Raw genomic sequence first — 17,939 nt, 5'->3', positions numbered from 1 at the left:
TAAAAAATCATTTTTTAAAAGTGAGTTTAATGAAGATAGAATTTTGTGACAGCTCTTAAGCTGATGGCAACATCCTTGATTTTCCAAATCAGGGTCGGAAATATAATTACTAAGTAATATTGTTTTCCTTAGATATTTGGATGGTCATATCCATTGGGATAATCGACCATAGTCTTAACTTCATCCATTTAGAACAGCTAATATACCACAGAGTTTCATTGCTAACTTGGCTTGCTTTAATCCATTGAGACCATCTGTTCAGGCAGCGGGGTATAGCAGCCAGCACAGAGTGTGTGGAGTAGTAGTTTGAAATGTTTACTCTTCCACTTCCTTGCTGACATTGGCTAGATTATTTCTAGCATGAATTTATTGTCAGGAAGGTAGGGATGATGTTATCTGCCTTGTAAAATGATTGTGAAAGTTAACCATCTAGGTAAAAACCCTTGCATTCTGTTTGGTATAGTATATAGGTACTTAGTACCTTGGTATAATAGTAGTGACTGGTACTGTTTCTTACCTATTTGTGAACATTTTCTGTTTAAACTCAAATGATAGTGCTAATAGCTGAGATAATTTAATCATTATTTCCAATTAGGATTAGTGACACTTTCAAAGCTTTTGTTAAAATTAAAATATATTATGGTCTTTATTTTTCTCTTGTTTCTAATTTAGTAACTACAAAAAAATATCAGGCTGGTCTTCCTTGATTTGTTCTAAATAAACACATACATGATGCTTCTTTTTTTGAGATTTTGTTATTTTCTAGAATTTTTTACTAGGATAGTGTGTAGTACCACATTGCTTTATTAAAGATTGGTGTTCGATTAATTGGACAGTGTTGAAATTAGATAACTAGATAAGCTTTATTTTCTGAAGTTGCTATTATTTTTCCCTTTGTCGTTAGTTTTAATATTTTGATCTTAAGGCCCTCTGAAATTCTCTATAGCAAGCATGACTGAAAGGTGATTTTTCTACCAGAAAGTAAGTAGCCTAAAATGATATATCACCATTTATAAGTTCAAAAATCTTACTTGAAGCTACATATCCATCCTTCTTTCAGCTTTATACCTTATCCTTCTGGATTAAGAAGAAAATTTTTAAAATGTTTATTCATTTAGAGAGAACGCGAGTAGGGGAGGGGCAGAGAGAGAGGGAGACACAGACTTTGAAGCAGGCTCCAGGCTCTGAGCTGTCAGCACACAGCCCGAGGGTGGCTTGAACTCATGAACTACGAGATCATGACCTGAGCCAAAGTCGGACACTACACTGACTGAGCCACCTAGACACCCCTCCTTCTGGATTTTTAAAAGATTTGTCACCACCTTAGTAGTGCTCTGGGTAACTTGATTTTAATGGGATGTATATTTTATTGGCGACTTTCAAAATAATTATCATGCACTATTGGATATTTAATTATTAAATTATAAAAATGATCACTTAAAATATGATTTTACATACCCAGTAAATTCCTATGGTTAGAAAATTCTCTCATGGTATTCTATTTATAATTAATATGCCAAGGAAAACTAATTAGAAGTATCTGAAGCCCCTAGCAAAATCTGTAATTAGACATGCGATTCATAATTAACTCTCTTCATTTTTGCCTTTCTCTGTTTGAATTAATCACTTATGTTCTTCCTTAGTGATACCTGTCTTTCTGTCCAAGATGCTGACTGTAGTTCAGAGATCACTGTTGGTGGCATTCTTATAAATTTCATGGTTTTATAGGAACTTTGTTTTTAATCTTTTTTAATAACATAAAAAATACTTGAATCATATGCTGTATAAATGATCACATTGAAGATTTTTGCCCACATTATCAAATTACACATTTATTTTATCAGAGGCTGAAGGCAAGAAAGAAATAGGCAATAGGCAGACTTGTTCACTTTTCCTATCTGGTACTTAATTAAGGGCCTAGATTTTTTTTTCACCAATCTAATTATTGTCTGTGTAGTTTTGACATTATACCTATTGGCCTTGGGTCATTGAATAGGGTTATCCATTATTTTGACAAAGAATTAACAGTACATCATAGATCTGCTATATGTTAGGCAGTACTCTAGGCTTTGGGCATAAAGAGGCAGGGGTGATATTCAGAGTATTTACCATTCACTACAACACAGGCACCAAGATGGGCATAGCACTGGATTCAGAGTCTTGAAGGACCCCTCCATCTTTTATACTATATCAGACTTTGATGCTTTTGTTGTTGAGTTTGGCGGTGGTGGTAAAACTGGGTGTGTAGTTAGGGACGGTGACTATTTACCAGATTATATTTCAGAAGCATTTTAGTATTTCATCCCTTAAGGTTGTACTAGTGTGTACCAGCTGAATAGTTCTGCCAGGGAGTGTTCAGTTCTTTGACTGTAAGAGTCAGAGTTAACCCAGTTTGAGAAGTACTTGGTGAAAGTATGTAGAGGGTGCATAGGGGAAGGATATTGCATGAAACTTTTTTGGGAAAACCAGTTAATGAGCAGAAATTTGCCATAGTCAGATTTGAGGAGGAGGTTCTAACCAAGCTGAGGGGAAAATAGCATTTGCAAAGACGAGCCTGAGAGAGCATAATAGATTCAGAAATTAACAAGTAGGAGATGGAAGATGACGATGTTTTTCTCTGACCTTTGCTTTTTAAGCTGCATGAATATAAAGATCTCATTTGTAGCTTTGAAATTGCTCTATTTTTGGTAGAGAACTGCTAGATTATCTGCGTAGTTTCTTCAACTATATCTAAAGTATTTTAGGAATAGAGTAAGAAGGGAGAATAGGAATTTGTTATAGTTCAGGGCTATACTAAGCATTGATAGAGCCAGAGTGCAATTAAAACCTCTCTCTCGATTCACTGAGAGGCTTCTAATGAGCAAATACAAATTCAGACAGATTGAGGATGGTAGTTCTTTTAATGACATAAAACTGTTGCCTGTGAGGCTTTTTGGCTGGAATCTTGAAACTAATTTTGCTTAACAGCTATGGAGGCCTACAAATTCAGATGTGCAGAAAATGCAGTGAATTACTGGCCTGTCAGATTCCTGTTGCCTATCATCTTTTATCTCAGTAGCAGCCTTTGTTTCCAGACTGTCAGGAGCAAGTATGCGGACCCCTTCATGGTTGTATTTGTATATGCTTGAGTAATTCAATTCAGAGCTGTCTAAATATAGGAAATCGACAACAGTGAAATGATGTATCTTCTTACACTTGTATAATTTAGGGAATACACATATGGATATCTCTTCTCATTTCTGAGAGCTCTTGAAATACGTACGTCAAGCATTTGTAGTGGTGTAAGTTCTGCTTTTATTGCCAGAGTTGATGACTCACACCTCTGAGATACAATGAAGTCATATGGACAGCAGAGAGAATGTTTTCTCTATGACTGTTCAGTTTAGTGAATGATTTAAGTGCCGCTGCTGGCCAGGAATTGTGTGGAATACAAAGTGAAAGACAACTGGCGTTTTTCTGGGTATCAAATTATGTGATTTTTCTCCCTCAAATTATATTTAGTAAAAATAATTGTCTTAATGGGTGTGTGTGTGTGTGTTCGCACACACATGTGAATAGTGTTACAACAAAGCCTGCAATAAAGGTTTGACTTACTTTTCAATAGTTTGCTTCAAAGATGGTTTTGACATATGCTTTAAGTTTTTTGATGACTTCATTTAAAAAACATTTTTTTTTAATGTTTATTGCCAAAGGAGAAAAAGAGACAGAACGTGAGTGGAGGAGGGGCAGAGAGAGACACAGGCACACAGAATCCGAATCAGGCTCCAGTCTCCGAGCTGTCAGCACAGAGCCCGACGTGGGGCTCGAACTCACAAACTGCTAGATCATGACCTGAGCCGAAGTTGGACACTCAACCGACTGAGCCACCCAGGCGCCCCTAATCTTTTTTTTTTTTAAGTTTATTTACTTATTTTGAGAGAGCGAGTACCCGAGCAGAGGAGGGGGAGAGAGAGAGAGAGTGAGTGAGAGAGTGAGTGAGTGTGTCCCAAGCAGGCTCTGCACTGTCAGTGAAAAGCCTGATGTGGGCTCGAACTCAGGAACCATGAGATCATGACCTGAGCTGAAATCAAGAGTCAGGCACTTAACTGACTGAGCCACCCAGACGTCCTAGATGGCTTGATTTTAAAAATATTTTCAATTAATGTTACTTATTGTCTCCCTACTTACTATTACTCTGATAGTTAGAAAGGAGGAGTATTTTAAGTGAAATGTATATTATATCCCAATATTAATTCAACAGGTATTTAGAGAGCATCTACTAAGCTCTAGGCATGGAATAAACAGCATAGCAAAGGTTGCTATTCATAGAATAAAATTACTCAGAGGAAACAAAAATAATCAAAAAGTAAAAACTCTCAGCCCCTTTGGTGTGCTTAAATGTTATAAAAATAACAGATTAATTCTCAAATGCATGGAATTTATATTTGGTTTTGCAGAGTTTTGTTGTTGTTCAAAAAAGTTTACCTGGAAACTGAAGCAGGAATGGACTATCTACTTTGAATTACTTTGATTACTTGAACCAGTGTATACCATCTGTGGCTTTTGGTAGCCTATTCAATATCACAGGTGGCCCAGGTACCTTAGAAATTGAGGATATTCCTTGTCATCACTTGGCTAGAGGCAAATCTAGGGAAAAAAAAGACGGTGAGAATCCTTGCCATAACACATTGTCCCTTTTGTCCTTTATTCACTCCATTTCCACTTCCTGGAGTGCCCCCCTTTCCTCTCTGTCCTTAAACTTTTTTTTTTTCTTAATTTGGAATCTTGTGAACATTTATTTATCTAGCTGCCAGAAGTTAGTGGTTTCTAGATGTAGGTTCTGTTTTATTTTACAGAATTTGATCTCCTAGGCAACTCTCATTATATTCACAATTCCCCACATTGTCTAATTTTAAGGTACTTACAGATGTAAAAACATTGCTTTAGGATAGGTGTTTAGCTTTTATAATTTAAATTTATATCAAATTTATTATTGATAAAAGCAAGTGCTTGTTCCTTGAAACATTATCATCTTGCTCTGTGGTATGTATGTATGTATGTATGTATTTATTATTATTTTTTACGTTTATTCATTTTTGAGAGACAGAGACAGAGTGTGAGCAGGGGAGGGGCAGAGAGAGAGGGAGACACAGAATCTGAAGCAGGCTGCAGGCTCTGAGCTGTCAGCACAGAGCCTGATGCAGGGCTCGAACTCACAAACCACGAGATCATGACCTGAGCTGAAGTTGGACGCTTAAGCAACTGAGCCACCCAGGCGCCCAGCTCTGTGATCTTAAGATGTCTTTTTTTTTTTTTAATTGTGGTAAAATATACATAACACAGAATTTACCATCTTAGACATTTTAAAGTGCACAGTTGATTGGTGTTACGTGCAATCGCAGCATTGTGTAACCAATCTTAAAAACTTTTTTTTAACGTCCTTCAACATCTTATTCAGAGGCTTTCCCAAAGGCTTACCTAAACATTTTCCTCAGAGATGACATTTCTAGTTACATCTTTGGGGATATTTATCTTTTTTACTTTGTTGTGTGTGTATCTGAACTATGTTCCTATTGGATTATAAGCTTTTTGAAGGTGTCATATTTGTTAAATTGGGCATGAAGGATGGTAGAATTTGAGTAGGTGGAGAAGGGAGGAGTTGCCCTTGGGAGAGAAACCGCATATACTGAGGTCTTCAGGACCAAAAAGACAAGGTGCTTTTTCAGGAATGTTAAGTAGATTGATTCATTTGCTTATTTTGGAAGGAGATGAAGCTGAGAAAATAGGATGCTGAGCTGGTCAAATATGAAGTTTATCAGTAGCCTACTTTGGTCAGTTGATTACTTGTGCATCGGAAGGGCTCAGTGGAGAGTTGGAGGAGAGTGTACTCACCCTTACTGTACCTCTCTTTTATTCTCAAATTACCCCACTAAAAGAAAAGGGGGCCAGTGGTGTGATAGAGTGTAAATCATATTGGATTCAGGAGGCAGTAGACCTGGAAGATTGGAATTTCTGGGCTTTAAGAAATTTAACTCACTTTCTTTGTAACATGATGGGGAGGAAAGATGGTCTTAGAGCTTCCTTCCAGTTCTAATATACTAGGACACCATGGCACACTTTCAATCTCTGGATTAGAGCCACCACTTAGACCTGTTTCACTCATTTATGAATTGTTTAGTTCAGAGGGCAGCAACTTTTTCTGTAAAACACGAGATAGTATTTTAAGTTTTGTGGCTACCGTCCGTTGCATATTGTTTTTTGTTTTTTTCACAACTTTTTTGAAACGTAAAAAGTGTTCTTAGCTCAAGGGCCAGACAAAAACAGGCATGGGCTGGATTTGGCCTCCCAGATGTCCTTTGACCCTTGATTTAGTTGATGGGGCTCCTTATTCTTTAAGGTTTTTAGAATTTAGAAACCAAGACCAGCTTGGTGATAGGGTATTCCATCAATTTTTATTGACTACTTATAGGTTATATTTTCTAAGGGTCAGGAAGCTAATATGTGTCAAGAATTCTCCATTCAGAGAGCCTGAATGACGCAGTCAGTTAAGGGTCTGTCCAGCTCTTGATTTCTGCTCAGGTCATGACCTAGTGTTTCTGGAGTTCGAGCCCCGCATCAGGCTCATTTCTGTCAGTGCAAAGCCTGCTTTGGATCCTCTTGTCCTCCTCTCTCTGTTCCTCCCTTGCTCGTTCTCTCTCTCTCTCAAAAATAAATTAAAAACATTAAAAAAAATTCTCCATTCTTTTTCTTGCAATCTTGGTAACCTTGTATTTCAGATTATGTCCTTTATTTCTAAATGCCTTGAAAACTCTCAGATGTCTGATATATTTTACTCATCTTTACTATCTGAATCTTGATTAACACACATATATTTCCTGTGTTACATCCTTAATGTCTAAAACTATTTTACTCATTTTTATTAAATAAAAATAATTTTTTATTTTTTAATTTTAATTTGATTTTCTTTGCCAATGTAGATAAACATTTTCATAATTTATGAGCCAGTTTTATTTAACCTTTCCTTTTACTTAAGCTTTGTAAACATGTGCTATTGGTTTACTTTTATATTTCCAGATTTTTGAATTTTGTATTTTTTGTGAGAATAGAAAGTCATGATGGCGATATTATAGGGAGTGTAAACTTTTAAAAATGCATTTTCTTGGGGTGCCTGGGTGGCTCAGTCCATTGAGCATCTAACTTCGACTCAGGTCATGATCTCATGGTTCGTGGGTTTGAACCCCGTGTCAGGCTCTGGGCTGACAGCTCAGAGCCTGCAGCCTGCTTTGGATTTTGTGTCTCCCTGTCTCTTTGCCCCTCCCTGCTTGTGGTTGCTCTCTCTCTCTCTCTCTCTCTCAAAAATGAATAAACATTTAAAAAAAAAAAAGAAAAGAAAATGCCTTTTCTTTTGAAGATTCGAACAAGTGAAAGAAAATTATCTTTCTTGGATTGATCCTCCCCCATCTTCCACCCTCATTAGTATAGTATATGTTCTTTTAAGTTTAATTAAAGGCAAAAGAAGTCTGGCAGAATTAAGATTCTTGACATTCTATAGACTTGTAAAGTACAACTTGAACACACAAGTTTAGTGAGTAAAAGGTCATGTTAGGGTTCTACTGAAAAAGTTAGGTTCTCTACTCAGATTTAGTTATATTGACCATGTCTTTTTCTTTTTTTTTTTTTTTTTTTTTTTTCAGGTATTTGCCTGAAGTGGAACTTATGCTATAGACAATTCTTTGTGGATTTGTCTAAAACCTGAGATGAGATACTTTTTGAATGCACATGCCTTAATAAATTTTATAGTGGGAAAGAATTATTTTTGAAAAATTTAAGGTGGTGTCAAATGTCTTTTCCTCTGAGAGTTTAATAGGCAAATACAGTATTATTTATTATAAAGCTATATATATATAGCATGCTTACTTTAGTTTATAGGACATTTGATTGAAGGAAATGAAGCTGATTCTAGTGACTACAATAGTTTTGAGTGAATTTTTCCATTGTAATTCCAAAGAAATTTTTCCTTTATACTCAAAGATAGAGTTGGCACTGGCATTCTGACATACATTTGAGAATGATATTGACATTATAATTTGATATTCCTGAAGATAAAGCCTTAATTTGTTAAGTGATAGATTTCAACAACTAGTAACTGTTTTAATAAGTCAGTTATTAGGAGTTTTCTACCACTCTGCTTTCCTGGCCTTGATTATTTTCTGTAGTTCCCTCTGGGGGGCTTATGAAATAAGGACATTTCCTTTAATATGTTAAAAGTTGGTTTTGACAGAAAATTTCCATAGTAGAATTTTATTCTAAAGATAGGTTCATAGCCCTTTCTCTTTTGTTACATGTCTGGACTCCAGTTCTCTTCATCTCTTAATTTTTTCAGTGAACCATTATATGTCTGTCATCTGGTCTTTCCACCTTGAATCCAGCCGCTCTCTAAGTCATTCTTGTCACAGTTATGAGATTCCTTATACTAAAAGATGAATGTCAACGTGTCAGTCCGTGACTCAACAATCCTTTCAATATCTTTACATTGCTTAAAGGATATTTTAGAAACTCCTTTACAGAGTGGTATAATCTCTTTTTTTTTTTTTTTTAATTTTTTTAATGTTTATTTATTTCTGAGGCAGAGAGAGACAGAGCATGACTGGGGGAGGGTCAGAGAGAGAGGCAGACACAGAATCAGAAGCAGGCTCCAGGCTCTGAGCTGGCAGCAGAGCCCGACGCGGGGCTCGAACTCACAAACCGTGAGATCATGACGTGAGCCAAAGTCGGTCGCTCAACCGACTGAGCCACTCAGGCGCCCCCAGAGTGGTATAATCTCTTTACCCATTTTTCCTTCTCACTAATGCTGTAGGAATGTTTCAACTAATGTTTATTAATGAAAAATTTAAAAAAGTGTTTATTTATTTTGAGAGAGCAGAGAGAGAGCTCGAGCAGGGGAGGGGCAGAAAGAGAATCCAAAGCAGGCTCTGCGCGGTCATTGCAGAGCCTGATGTGGGGCTTGAACTCAAACCGTGAGATCATGACGTGAGGCAAAATCAACAGTCAGATGCTGAACCAACCCTGCCACCCAGGCGCCCATAATGTTTTTTAAAAGCTGGATTTATTGGGGCACTTGGGTGGCTCAGTCGGTTAAATGTCTGACTTCAGTTCAGGTCATGATCTTGTGGTTCGTGAGTTTGAGCCCTGCATCAGGCTCTGTGCTGACAGTTCAGAGCCTGGAGCCTGCTTTGGATTCCATGTCTCATTCTCTCTCTGCCTTTCCTCTGCTCGAGCTCTTTGTCTTTCTCTCTCTCTCTCTCAAATAAGTAAACATTAAAAAAAATTTTAAAAAATAAATAAAAACCAGATTTATTGAGAAATAATTTACATACAGGGGCATGTGGGTCTCCTGCTCTCTCTGCCCCTTTCCTGCTTGCACTCTGTCCCTCTCTCTTTCAAAAATAAATAAACATTAAAAAATTTTTTTAAGAAATAAATTACATACCTTAAAATTCACCTATTTATTTAAAGTGTTTAATTCAGTGGGTTTTTTATTGTGGCTACAGAGTTGTACAGCCATCACCACAGTCTGATTTTAGAATATTTTTGTCACTCCAAAGAGACATTGGTACTCTTTAGCACTCATCACTCATTCATTCTTCCCTCCTTTCAGTTTCTGTCAGCTACTGATCTCTATAGCTCTTCTGTCTCTATAGCTCTCCCTCTTCTGGACATTTCATATAAATGAAATTGTACAATATGTGATCTTTTGTGACTTATTTCTTTCACTTAGCATAAAGTTTTAAGGGTTCATCCATGTTTTTGCATGAATCGATACCTCATTACTTTTTATGGCTGAATGATATTCCATTGTGTTAGGTCAGGTGAGCCAAAGAGGGAGAGAGACCTGAACTTTCAGGTGTCAGGGTAGCTGATTAAAAACAATGATCCAAAATGAAAGTAACAGTTGAGCTTTTATTCACTTAACTGAGGTAGTATAAGTAAGAGGGTAAACCTCAGAAAGTGCAGGTCCCCCACTCAGGTGGGTCAGTATGGAGGTAGGAGGTAGATTGTCTCGCTACTGAGGGAGCACCAGACAAGAGGTTCCTGTAGTTTTATGGACCTTGGGCTGGTTCAAGAGTGAGGTGGAAGGTCTTGGGATGGAAAGGCACAGAGTGAGAGTAGAGAAAAAGTGTCTTCAGTGTTTCCTCCCTAATGAGAAGGCCTCAGCAGAGGTGAATGAGGAGAGGCCTCAGCTGAAGGCCATTGACAAACAGACTTCTGAATGAAGTCTAGCACCTGGGCTGGGAATGTAGCTCTGCTTACGAGCATGGTTAGCCAGGGAAGCCTGAGTTTTTGACTACAGCTCTCTTCAGAGACTGCAGTGCACTGGCTGTGTACCCGGTCTGGTGTGGGTATGGCAGCTCTCCCATGTGAGGCCTGCCAGGTAAAGCCTTTGTAATTGCTTATAGTCAGGCTGGAAAAGTTACACATAGAGTTTTTAAGTTTTTGATCAGGAGCCAGACTCCTCAATATGTATATACCATATTTAGCTTATCCATTCATCAATTGTTGGACATTTGGGTTGTTTACACATTCTGGGTATTCTAAGCTTTTTGCTATGAACGTTTGTGTGTAAGTTTTTGTATGTATATAATTTAGTATCTTTTGGGTAGATACCTAAAAGTGTAATTTACTGGGTCATTTGGTAACTCCATGTTTAATAGTTTGAGGAACTCTTTTAAAGAGCCCGTATTAGTTTACATTCCCACCAGCAATGTATGGGGATTCCATTTTCTTCATATCCTCACCTACATTTGTTACTGTCTTTTTTTTTTTTTTTTTTTTAAGTTATAGCCATTGTAGTGAATGGGAAGTTGTTCCTCATTGTGGTTTTGATTTCTGTTTCCCCAATGAGTAATGCTGTTGAGTATCTTTCCATGTGTTTATTGTCCATTTATATGTCTTTTTTGAAGAAATGTGTATTCAAATCCTTTGCCAATTTATTGTAAGAGGTTTTTTTTTATTTATATTCTGGATACAAGTCACTTATGAAATATATGATATACAAATTTTTTTCTCCCATTTTGTGAGTTGTCTTTTTACTTTCTTGATAGCGTCCTTTGAATCACAAATGGTTCTTTTAATGTTTATTTATTTTGAGAGAGCATGAGAATGAGCAGGTGAGGGGCCGAGAGAGAGGGAGAGATAGAATCCCAAGCAGGCTCTGTGCCCCATGTGGGGCTTGATCCCTCGAACTGTGAGATCATGACCTAAAGTGAAATCAAGAGTGGGACACTTAACCAACTGAGCCACCCAGGTGCCCCTGAAGCACAAATGTTTTTAATTGTATCTATTTTTCTTTTGTTGTTTGTGCTTTTGCTATTGTATCTAAAAAACCATTGCCTGATTCAAGATCATGAAGATTTACTCATATTTTCTTGTAAGTTTGAGCTTTTAAATTTAGGTCTATGATCCATTTTGAGTTAATTTTTATACATGGTTTGAGGTAGAGACTCAGCTTCATGCTTTTGCTTCAGATATCCACTTGTCCCAGAGCACTGAAGAATCTTGAAGAATATCAGTTGATCATAAATGTAAGGTTTGTTTCTGAACTTTAAATTCTATTCCAATGATTTATACATCTCTCATGACAGTAACTCATATTTTGATTATTGTAGTTTTGTAGTAAGTTTTGAAATCATGAAGTGTAAGTTCTCCAGTTTTGTTCTTCCTATTCAAGATTGTTTTGGCTCTTCTGGGTCCCTTGCATTTTCCTATGAATTTTAGGATCAGCTTGTCAATTTCTACCAGAACAGTCCAGCTGGGATTTTGATAGGGGTTGTGTTGAATCTGTGTTATGAATCTATAAATCAAGTTGGGGATTTTATAATAGTATGTTCTCCAATCTGTGAACATTGGAGGTCTTTCCATTTATTTAGGTGTTCTTTAATTTCTTTCAATGTTTTATAGTTTTTAGTGTATGTCTTCTATTTCTTTTGCTAAATTTGTTCCTAAGCCCCTTATTCTTTTTTTTTTTGTTGTTGTTGATACTATTGTAAATGAAATTATTTTCTTTCATTTTTGGATTGTTCATTGCTAGTGTGTGGAAATATAATTAATTTTTGTATCATGCAACCTCACTGAATTTTTAATTCAACTAGCAGTTTTAATAGTCGTTAATATATTACTTGGAATTTTATATGTATAAAATTATGTCATCCACAAATAGTGATAGTTTTATTTCTTCCTTTCCAATCTGGATGCCTTTTATGTCCTTTTCTTACCCGGTGCCCTGGCTAAAACCTTCAGCACAATGTTAAATAGAAATGGTAAGACTAGACATCTTTGTCTTGCTCCTGATCTTAGGGGGAAAGCATTCAATCTTTCAGCATTGTTGTTAGCTGTGGTTTTTTTGTAACTGTCCTTTATCAGGTTGAGGAAATTTCCTTTTATTCCTAGTTTATTGATTGTTTTTGTCATGAAGGTGTTAACATTTATTAAGACCTTTCAATATATGACACGCCCTATGCTAAGTGGTAGAATCAGATTGCTTGGTTTCAAAACTTGTGTGCTCAATCATTATCCATTAAATTCCCTCTACAAACTGTTGATTTATACATGTACCTTTGTCCATGCTAATTTCCTCCTCCTAAAATGCATGTTCCCTCTCTTATCCCATTACAAACCTACCATAGCGCTTTATACCTGCCACTGTCATAGTACTTTTTCAATGTGTTCTTATTGTTTACATATATTTCTCTTATTTTAGAATCTGTGCCTCTTGAAATCAGGGACTTTGCCATATTTGTCTTTGAATCTGCAGTGCATAGTGGAGAGTCAGGAAAGAAATGTGTCAGCAGAAGCCAAGGGATTCAAGAAGGGTGGAAGCAGTCAGCAATGTCCGATAATGCAGAGAGATGAAGTAAAATAAGGTTCACAAAATGATAACGGTTTCATCTTTCGTGATTTCAGCAAGAGTGGTTTTTGTTTTTTGTTTTTTTTTTTTTTGTAGCAGTGGAGACTGAAGCAAGGTTGTGGTAGGTTGAGCAGTAAATGGGAGAAGAGACTCAAGTAGAGACTGTCACTACTCTTGTGAGAAGTTTAACTGTGAAGGGCAAGAATGAGGTTAGGGTGCTACATAGAGGGGAACATAAGATATTTTTTAATATAAGAGAGGTGGCTTGAGCATGCATATACAGAGGTGGTAGGAGAAAGGACCAGTTACGAGCAAGCTTGTAGAAGTGGAGAGAGGAATAATAGAGGAAACAGGCTTTCCTGTAGGGACAGGAGATTGCATAAGAACACAAGATTTGCCTGGAGTGGCCTCTTTCTTCTGAGGGAAGGAGGTACTCAGGGATGTAGCCAGAGGTAAATTTATGGGTGTGAATTAGGAAGTATAGGGAGTTCCCCTTTTCCCAGAAGTAGAAAACAAAGTTGTTGGCTTAGGGATATTGTGGTTGGTGATGTTCTGGTAGTAGGCAATAGGGGTGAGATGTGGAGTTTGAGGGGAATGATGAAGGTTTAGAGTATCTGCTGTAAGGCATAGGAGAGGTTGCTTACTGGAAACATAAATGTTGTTTGAGGGCCTCTTTCTCTTCTGTCTCCATGTAAATTGAAAAAACGGGTATACGGTCGGAAGTCCAGATGGTACAAAAGGATTTACAGTGAAAAGTAAGTCTTCCCTTCACTTTAGATCCCCTGTCCCTATTTTCAGAAGGAAATACCATTAACAGTTTATTTACTTTCAAACTGTTTTTTACAAATATATATATATATATACGTATATATATATGTATATATATATATATATATTTGGAATTTATTTTAATTCACGAGAACTTACTGTTTTACTTCTTGCTTTTTTCAGTGTGCTTATCTTGGAGATATTTCTGTATACTTAGATCTACTTCATTCATATTTATAGCTGCAGGATATTTTGTATATGAATATAGTATAAATTATGTAACCTGAATTTCTTTGGGTTCCAGTGTTTACTCCTATAAAAATCATGTTGAATGAATCAATTCTACCTTCAAAAAGTAGAAAATCATTGTAATACCTTGATTTATTCTGTGCATACACACATTGAACCAGCTGAAAACATGTATATACCAAAACGGAGTTGTCTTTAAAACATAAAGATATCTTAAATATTCAAAAGTGGTACCCTTACTTATCATGCTCATTTTATTTCTGGGATTGAGTGATAAGAATCTTGTTTTTAGGTGTTTGCTATTTATAAACTAATGTGAGAAACATTCCTATATGTGACTCTTGCAGTACATGTGCAAGAGACTCTCCTGTGCGTATACCTATGAACGGGATTGCTGGATCATAGGGTAGTAAATGGTAAATTTAAAGAGATAATACAAAATTTATTTCTAGAGTGATTGGAAGTAAATCACTATCACCATTATATAAGAGATCCTGTTTTATGGTCTCTTTAATACTTGGAGTTTTCAGACTTTTAAATTTTGTTAGTTAAATGATCGAAAATAGTATTTAATTGTGATCTTTAAAAAAAACCCTAATAATTGAGGTACACTTTTCAATTTTATAATAAAATGCCTAAATCTTGGATACACAGTTTAATGAGTTTTGACAAATGCATACACTTATGTAATCCTCTCCTGTATAAAATTAAAATTTTTTTATTATTCTTTAAGTTCCCTAAAGCTCTTTCCTTGACTTTCTTTCCTCTCACCAGAGCAAACCACTTTTCTGACTTCTGTCACTTTTTTTTTTTTTAAAGAAATTCATCTGTTCTCATCTCACCAATTTCTTTCCTCCCATTCTTTTTAAATGTCTTTTTTAAAAAAATTGTAAAATATAACATAAATTTATCATCTTGGCCATTTTTAAGCATACAGTTCAGCGGTATTAAGCATTTAAACAGTGTGTTTTACAGTTTACATTTACAAAATGTAAACCCCCATTTTCCTCTTACCCTACTCCCTGGCAACCACCATTATACTTTCTGTCTTGATTTTGACTTCTCTAGTACCTCATGTGAGTGGAATCCTACAGTATTTGTCTTTTAGTAACTGGCTTATTTCATCTATTATAATATCCTCAAGGTTCATCCATGTTGTAGCATATGGCACAGTATTCTTCCTTTTTGAGGCTGAATGATATTCCATTGTATGTATAATACCACATTTTGCTTATGCATTCGTGTGTTGATGTTTTAGCTGTAGTGAGAAATGCTCCTGTGAACATGGGAGTACAATATCTCTTTGAGACCCTGCTTTTGATTCTTTGGGGTATATACCCAGAAGTAGAATTGCTGGATCATGAGGTAATTCTATTCATTTTTGAGTAATCACCATACTGTTTTAATGGTACCAGGAATGGTACCATTTTAAATTCCCCCAACAGTGCAGAGTTCCAAGTTTTCCACATCCACATCAGCACTTACTTTATGTTTTTCTTTTTTTTCCAATAGTAGCCATCCTAATGGATGTGATGGTATCTCTTTGTAGTTTTGATTTGCATTTCCCTAGTGATCAATGATGTTGAGTGTCTTTTCCTGTGCTAATTGGCCATTTGTAAATCTTCTTGGAGAAATGTATATTAAAGTCCTTTGCCCATTTTTGGATTGGGTTGTTTTGTTGTTGAGTGTTAGGTGTTCTCTATATATTCTGGATATCAATCCCTTATCAGATACATGATTTGTAACTATTTTCTCCTATGTTGTGGCCTTCTTTTTTACTCCGTGAATAGTGTCTTTTGATGTGCAAGGTTTTAAAATTTTCATGAGGTCCATTTTGTTTTGAATTTTTGTTACCTGTGCCTTTGGTATCCTATCCAAGAAATCCCTGCCAAATCCAATGTCATGAAGCTTTTGTCCTATGTTTTCTTCCAAGAGTTTTATTGTTTTTTAGGTCTTACATTTAGATATTTGATCCATTTTGAAATAAGTTTTGTACATGTTGTTAAGTACAGGTCCAACTTCATTCTTTTGCATGTGGATATCCAGTTTTCCCAGCACCATTTGTTGAAAAGACTTTCTTTTTCTCATTAAGTACTTTGAAGACTTTGCCAGAAATCAATTGGTTATATATGTGTATGTCTGGGTTATGTCTTCTGTTTTATTGACATTTTTTCTTTTGCTGATACTATGCTATCTTGATTATAGTAGTTTTACAATAAGTTTTGAAGTGAAATAGTGTTCTTCAATTTTGTTCTTCTTAAAGATTTGTTTTGACTCTTCTAGGTCCTTTGTATATTTATATGCAATTTAGAATCCACTTTTCCGTAGAAATTTTAGGATTAGGTTTTCATTTTCCACAAAAACATCTGTAGATTTTACTTGATACCATGTTCACTCCACAGATCAATTTGGAGAGAGTAGACATCTTAATACTGTAAACATGATCTGTTTATTTAGATCATCTTTAATTTCTCAAGAACTATAATTTTTATTTTAGTTTGCAGTATACAGATATTGCACTTTGATTTTTAATGCTGTTATGACATTTTAGAAGTATTTCATTTCCACTGTTCGTTACTAGTATGTAAAAATATAATTGAATTTTGTATATTAGCCTTTGTTAGTTTTAGTAGCTTTATGTGTGTGTTGGGGGGGGGTTGTTGCTATTTTGTTTTGATTCTCTAGGCTTTACCATGTAATTATGATCTATATGTAAGTAAAGACAATTTTACTCCTTCCTATCAACCTGTATTTCTTTTCCTTACCTCATTTTACTGACTAGAACCTCTAGTACCATATTGAATAGAATTGGTGAGAGCAGGGGCACCTGGGTGTCTCAGTCAATTAAGTGTTCGATTCTTGGTTTTGGCTCAGGTCATGATCTCACAGTCATGAGATCAAGACCCACGTTGGGCTCCATGCTGGGTGTGGAGCTTGCTTAAGATTTTTCTCTCTTCTCCCTCTGCCCCTCTTTCCTGCTCGCATGCCTGTGTAGGCTCTCTCTCCCCCCCCCCCCCCAAAAAAAAAGGAAAAAGAAAAGTGGTGAGAGCAGATGCCCTTGGTTTGTTCCTGAGTTTAGGGAGAAGATTTTCAGACTTTAACTGTAAAGTTGTTATCTTCAGGTTGAATAGCCCCTTCTTATTCCTCATTTGCTGAAAGGTTTTGTTTTTTTTTTTTTCCTTTTAATCATAAATGGGTGATATTGAATTCTAATTGTGGTGTTAAAAGGATTTTTAAAAGGATTTAGGGGCGCCTGGGTGGCTCAGTCGGTTAAGCGTCCGACTTCGGCTCAGGTCACCATCTCGCAGACCGTGAGTTCGAGCCCCGCATCGGGCTCTCGGCTGATGGCTCAGAGCCTGGAGCCTGCTTCCGATTCTGTGTCTCCCTCTCTCTCTGCCCCTCCCCGTTCATGCTCTGTCTCTCTCTGTCTCAAAAATAAATAAAACGTTAAAAAAAAAATTTTTTAAAAAATAAAAAAAATAAAAGGATTTAAAAAGGGGTTATAATCGTGACTCTCGTACAGATATAAAATGAACACTTGTCAAATATTTTATTAAACTCACTAGTTAATGAGGAAACTGATAAGATGTTAAAGTCAGTTCAAAGACAAATTTGAAGAGGCACTCATTTATATTCAGCAAAAAAAGCTGAAATGAATTTTTCAAATAGATGCAAAAGCTGGTCTATCCAGTGGGCAATTATCACCTGTAATCCACTGGACACAACTAATTTGCTCTTTTGTGCATAAGGATAGTTCATGTTATTATCAATTTTCTACAAATTTTAAATTGAAAAATTGCTCAAAGGCAAAGGTAGAGGTAATGAATGCATGAGCTAGAGAGAACGGTTGGTAATCTTTTCTTTTTGGTCTGTTTTCAAAGCTTTTTACTGTTTTACTGACAAAGAGTTTTGCTTTGAATTTCCATGATCCCCAGTGTTGAACATTGTTCATACATTTATTGGTTATAAGTATGTGTGCTGCTGTCAAAGCCTCTTGAATGTCTCTTATCCATTTTTCTGGTCATGTTTTGGGTATGTG

General features: G+C 36.2%; 1 protein-coding gene across 11 annotated transcripts in view; it reads left to right on the top strand.

Moving 5' to 3' along the window:
* The window catches only part of PEAK1 (pseudopodium enriched atypical kinase 1), a 369,695-nt gene that overhangs the window by 94,873 nt on the left and 256,883 nt on the right, over positions 1 to 17,939 (top strand). Inside the window, exon 1 of one of the 11 annotated variants that reach the window (XM_042988338.1) lies at positions 11,487 to 11,561. The exons of the other annotated variants lie outside the window; for them this stretch is intronic. The gene's annotated coding sequence lies outside the window, so the exon portion shown is untranslated. Of the gene's footprint in view, positions 1 to 11,486; positions 11,562 to 17,939 lie in introns of those variants that run through there. 11 annotated transcript variants of the gene reach the window in all.

Source organism: Panthera tigris, chromosome B3 (assembly GCF_018350195.1).
Source record: "Panthera tigris isolate Pti1 chromosome B3, P.tigris_Pti1_mat1.1, whole genome shotgun sequence".
NCBI lineage: Eukaryota > Metazoa > Chordata > Mammalia > Carnivora > Felidae > Panthera > Panthera tigris.
This window is presented reverse-complemented; position numbering and strand designations above follow the sequence as displayed.